General features: G+C 35.7%; 1 pseudogene; it reads right to left on the reverse strand.

Moving 5' to 3' along the window:
• Positions 1–2,181: 2,181 nt before the first annotated feature.
• On the reverse strand, positions 2,182–3,702 carry LOC138165494 (actin-related protein 2/3 complex subunit 1A pseudogene; annotated as a pseudogene).
• Positions 3,703–6,121: the final 2,419 nt, after the last annotated feature.

The following is a 6,121-nucleotide window of genomic DNA, read 5'->3' on the forward strand; positions in this document are numbered from 1 at the left end:
GGGCATGATTAAAAATTCAATCCATGGCAGTGGTAGATTAAAGGGTTTTTTTTATTTAAAATTAACTGGAGTGATATAGAGCATTAAACTGCACTAATTACAATTTTAATAACAAAATCAGTTTATTTAAAATTACATAATTGCTTTGTGCATGTTATTTTCATGTATGTAGCATTTATTCTTTTGAAGTTATTAAAGTTTAAAAATACACTAAGATTTTTGGGATCCTCTGTATAATTCTTCACTTCTATTAAGTAGTCACTGAATTCTGATGGGAAAAACAAACAAACAAACAAACTATGCTATGCTAAATAATCTATACCAATTTAAGTCCAACACAAACCCGTGTTCTTTATCCTTAACAGGGTGTTCACCGTGTCAGTATTACTCTTTCATTCTTTGCTTATTGACTGGGACTCATGCTCTTCACAACTGCTTTTCTAAACTTTATTTTATGTTATCAAGCTCCCAAATCAATCCCTTTACTCACCCTTAACAGCACAGGTCTAAGTACCTGTGGGGTCATATAAGTAGAGATCTTCCTCCAAATAGATTTCAACCCATTAATGATTAATTTTTGGGTCCAGTTTAAATCAATTTCAAATCTATCTGACTGTATTATTAATTTGCATTTATTCCTATATTTTATATGTAATCACAGCATGAATTATTTTGATACATACTTCCTACCAGTACAGTTACTCTGTGTAAAAAAAAAAGAAATTTGGAAATAAGGAATTATCAATATGAGCACTTAAACATATACTTACACATACACACACATATGTTTGTGTATAAAAGCTGACCCACGTCAATAACTTACCCAATTTCTATAGCTATATGAAAGAATACACCATTGCAATGCTAAAAAAAATTACATAAAATGGATTGTAGTAATATTAGCTTCTTATAGGCCAAATGACATTGTTTCCTTTTCAAATCTGTAAATTACAAAAGTAAAAGCTTTCATGCAGGTTTGGCGAAATCTGATTATGGTCTGTTTTAGGGTCTATGTTTATCATCTTTGCTAAGACAAAATTCATCAATTCAACAAAACAGAAATAAGTTTAGTGTGGCATGACCTGTTCTCTCATTATCCTACTAAATGACTTGATTTAGAGATACCTTCTTCCTAAATTAAGATTGGACTCTTACTTAAGAATCCTCTCTTCCTGGAAGAAATTATCATGGGTCTCTCTCAGCTCTTCTCAGACTACTAATTCTCTTCACATTCTGCCTGAGTGCCCCTTACAATTTATCAAATGGATGCATAGTCTAAACCAATAAAAAACCCAGAAGGCCAGGTACATATTTTCCTTAATCATAGTAATGTACAGTGCATAATGTAATCTATCCCCTATTGCTATTTTATATATGCTATAAAATTGAAAAAAAAAAACCTGATAGATGTGCTAGGAAATATGCACTTTTTTCTCATATTCCCATATGTATATGCAATTTATATATTATAAACATGTAACATATAATATGTATACGTAATCTGTATTTGATTCAAATGTTCATATATATTTGAAAAAAAATTACATTAAATGGACTACACATATATTACATTTGATTAAAAAAACACTTCACTGCTCTACTACCTCATTCCTAGAGGAATAGACAGCAGGGGAATAAAGTATATTATGAGGGTCTGTTAGGCTGTAGGCTACTGAATAGAGCAGGGTCTTGATAATTTAAAACAACAACAAAAACAGCTGAAAGTATAGTGGTTCTAAGTAGAGAGGGAAAATGCTAGAGGAAAAAGAAATTGCTACAAGCAAGATTTACCATAATTATTCAAGGAAGACTTACAGAAGGATATTGCATCTACCTGGGAGACTGAAGCTCAAGGCCATTTTGGCAAGCAAAGCAACATAGGTAGATTATAAGCCAGTAATACTCTGCTAGAGGAATCAGATCACACAAGATATGCCTATACGTGATAGCAATAACAAAAGGAGGGAAATGATGAAAACTAGGAAATTGATTTTAAAACTTTTCCCTAGGAAAATATTTTCCTGTACTTTCTGTGTGGATGTTTTCCATCTGCACATATACAGATTTGTTTGCTTTAAAATTCACATAAAAACAATGTACACCCTGGTGTTGAGTATTTTAGATCCTCTTCTTAAATGTGAATTTTCACATAATGAACAAAAACATATTCTACACCATTCATTTTCTTTTTTTTTCCTGTGTTTTTTTAAAAAATTATTCTAGCAGACAATTTACATAAAATCCCCCTTTAATTTAGTGTGACAACTTTCCACAATAAACTACTTAAAGAGCAGCTTTGGTCAAGAATGGAATGAAATAGCCAATCAAAAAGACATCACTGCTGATTTCTTAAAACCAATACATTCACCAATTATGTTCAGAAAAACAAAAACAAAACATCCACAAGGGATAGTTTCTTAGTTTTGACTTGTGGTAGTAGGGTCTTTCCTGTGTTCATGCAAATGTTGGAGCTGCATTCTGTCAAGTGTCTGTCATGCTAGAGAAAGGAAACCGTAGCCCCTGGATCGAAGACTCTAAAGTCTTGAAATCCCAAATTGTCATTGCTCCATCAATACCGGTGGTACAAAATTTGCCGCAGCCTTGTTTGTCCATATCATAAACAGACAATTGGGTGATACTGTTTTGGTGTAGTGTGTCTAGAGCGGTGTTGCGATCCTCAGTCGTGGCTCTCTTGTTCATGTTGCGGAAGTGTTCCATGGCAGAAATGTTGCACTGGGTGTTCTGTTTTGGAATGTCTAATTTGGAGACGAAGGTCAAGGATCCATGATCATCACATTTGAACAGCATTGGGCAGCAGTCATGGCCAGCAGCCACCGCTATTCTCAGAGACAAAAGACACACTCAGGAGTGGGAAGAACTCTGTTTTCAGCCATGAAACCATCATGTTTTTGGAGGTATCGGCAACTGATACAATACTATCATGGCTGACCCAAGCAAGGCGGTTTCCACTGGCAGAGAAACTAACTCCATGTACCCAACCACCTCTTCCGGTACCACCAAACTCTGACATCAGTTGACCAAAAGGCATCTTGGTACCCCATGGAGTACTGGGTGGCTTTTCATCAACTTCTTTAATGTAGGCAGAAAAAACTCTGCATTTAAAATCACAAGATCCAGCAGCCAGCAAAACATTGTTGGGATGCCAATCCAAACTCAGGACAGTAGAACGAATTGGCTTTTTTATGTGTTTGTTCACCCACCAGTCATTTTCAGACTCAGAGTAGCACACAGAAATCAGTCGAGCTCCACCACCTACAGCAAATTTATTCACCAAAGGAGACCATTTCACAAAGGTGGCTGCATGGTTAATCCTCAGGATCACCAGGGTTGGTTTCCAGATGCCATCTTTCTGACTCCAGACATAGGCATTATTGTATGCACCACAAGTTACAATTCTATCACTCTTGGGAGCCCAGTCAATACCTGTGATGTGTCCATTGTATTCCTTCAGTTCATGGGCTTTTACCCACTGGTTCCCGTTCTTATTGTAAATGTGGACTTCGTGATTATTAGGGCTAAGGGCAATCTGAGTATGGTCTCTGTTCCAAGCATGGCAGGTGATTGGCTCTAGTAAAAAATGATGTAAGGACATTATTCTTAGTGTTTTCAAAAAGGAAAAAGCTGGGATGGGAAGGGTGCGGGTGGGCCCCAGAGCGGAGGATTCTCGGACTCTGGTCAGTTAACGCGAATTACACAATTCATTTTCAAAGAAAATCTCTAATTTCAGAAAAAAAAAGCTATAATGTCAACAGAAAGACGGTCCTTATTGTGCTGAAACAAAGGATGATTTATCAAAGCCAGATGTTTCAATATACTTGCTAGAAACTGTCTTTCCCCCAAAATAATACAGCTAGTCAGAATTAGTGTCATTTGTCTGAGTACCAAGTAATATCTAGATTTCATCTTTTTGTGGATTTCTTAAACTGAGTTCAGAAGTTTAAAATTGATTCTTATTCAAATTTTCCCTTCATTAACAGTAGTTATATTATTTAATCCAAATATATTTATAATAATATTCAATTAATATTTGTAAATAACTTTTCTATTATTCTTTTGTACATTACTATTTTGATCATGCTTTATTATGTATCCACAGGCATAGTGAGAGGAACTGAAGTATCTAGAGACCAGTTGCCTCTTAAGAATTAGATTTTCCAAATACAAAACAACTATAAACATTTAGCAGTATTAATATGTTATTCATAGAATGTTGAACTCAATTCATTTTTCAATGTAGGAAATCGGCCATGATATGCTCTCTGAGACTTGGAGAAAAATAGATTTCCCACTTTTTCCTCCCTTTTTGCTACCCTTCTCTTACTTGTATTCATAGATTGGCTCCCTTAGGGGATAATTATCCCATGTTCAACGTCCTTAGTGTATCTACAATTCTAAAACTATATCTTACAAGCACCCACCAATATTTTCTCCCATTGAATGAATTAGCAAGAGTAAAACCAAAAGCTTTAGATCAAACTGAGTTGCAAGAAATAAAAAATCTTCAGTATAAGCACGGGCAGCTTAAAAAGGTACAAAAATATTAGAGAAAACATTGGGTACAAAAATTGGAAAAAAGTAAAAGAGCGCTAATATGGGGAATGTGTATAGCAAGGGGGAATACATGGAGAGGGGATAAATATTATCCAATTATTCCAGCCTGCTCTTCTTAACTTTGATCTCATTGTCTCCTCTAGACTTTATGCTTCTATGAAGTACCAAACATCGCTCTGCTGAATGATACCAGACGCTGCTTCCTTGAAATTGTTCTTTCCTTTTCTGTTGAATGCTGGTCACTGAAATCTTCAGTCAGGCTACTGTTACATGCCTTAAGGCAGATCTTTTTGGAAAAACAAACAAGCAAACAGACAGACAACCTTAGTCTAGGACCAGGAGAACACTGACTAGGAGTCTTCCTGTGTCAAGATAAAGGAATTCTAATCCCAGGGGTCAAGCTACTTTATTAGAAGCAAGAACATGACCATATGAGCAAGCTATTTTCTTGGAGCTTAGCTTTATTTCCTCCCTACTTCTATTATTTTTTTGGTGCAAATCAGAGACCCCTCCATTACAGTTCTTACCCTGATTCTAATATTCTTGTTAAATTTGTATTTCTTCAGGTCATACCACAATGAATGAAAGAATGAAGCATTTTAAGTGCTGATTATGTACTGTGCTAGGGACAATGATACAAATACTTGAATAAGACAGTCCTTGCTCTCAAGGATTTTTTTAGGTTGACAGTACATGAAGTACTTGAAGTTTTAATCTTCAACTCAGATGGAAAGATCTCATTGTCTTTAGTATGCAGCATTAAATGCCTCTTCTTCAATGTCATTCTAATATTAAGATCATATCGACTTCTGATGTTGAAACATTTGAGGGATCTCAAAACTTTGGTGTGGCACTTTGTTTTCTGAGCCTATAGTAGTACCTGGAGGAAGATTTGTCAGGCTGTCTTTCCATATGTGTGGCTTTCCAGGGTGATACCTGTGAAAATTGTGCTAGAATCATTACTATTCCTAAGGATCTAGGGTTCCGGGTTATAGACAGTCTTTAGTTGTGTCAAAAAGTAGGTGGTATTTGAGGTGATGATGGCTGTTTGACTTTCCTGTCATGTACTTCTTCTCTCTTGGGTTGCCTTGTTTCAAATAAAATGGTGTGCCTGCTTTGTGATAGCTGGTTAGCAGCTGGTGGATATAGCTAGCCCCTTCTCCTCAGTGATTGCTTTCCTAGAAGATGGCTGTGGTAGCTGGAAAGGAAGCATTGGATATTTTCACAAGAGCCACTTTTTTGCCTCTAATATTCTCCCACTTATTCATATAAATGATTAAGGAAAAGGAAGTCTAGCTCAACACCCAGAAGACAAAGTCACCATCACTGTTAACTATCCAGATTTCTAGCTGTTCTGTATGCAAATGATGTTAATCAAAGTCTGAAAAGGGAATAGTATAAAAAGGGAAAATTCCCCATATTCATAAAGAAGAACAAGCTTCTTACTACAAACAACCTAATACTTTTATACTGCTCTTTCCTATTGGAATAAAACTATTGATTTCTCACTAGTATACAGCCAAGCATTCAGATGAGTAGCAAGGTTAAT

Source organism: Petaurus breviceps, unplaced genomic scaffold, assembly GCF_028583685.1.
Source record: "Petaurus breviceps papuanus isolate PSGF00001 unplaced genomic scaffold, PetGlider_PUasm1.0 213, whole genome shotgun sequence".
Lineage (NCBI taxonomy): Eukaryota > Metazoa > Chordata > Mammalia > Diprotodontia > Petauridae > Petaurus > Petaurus breviceps.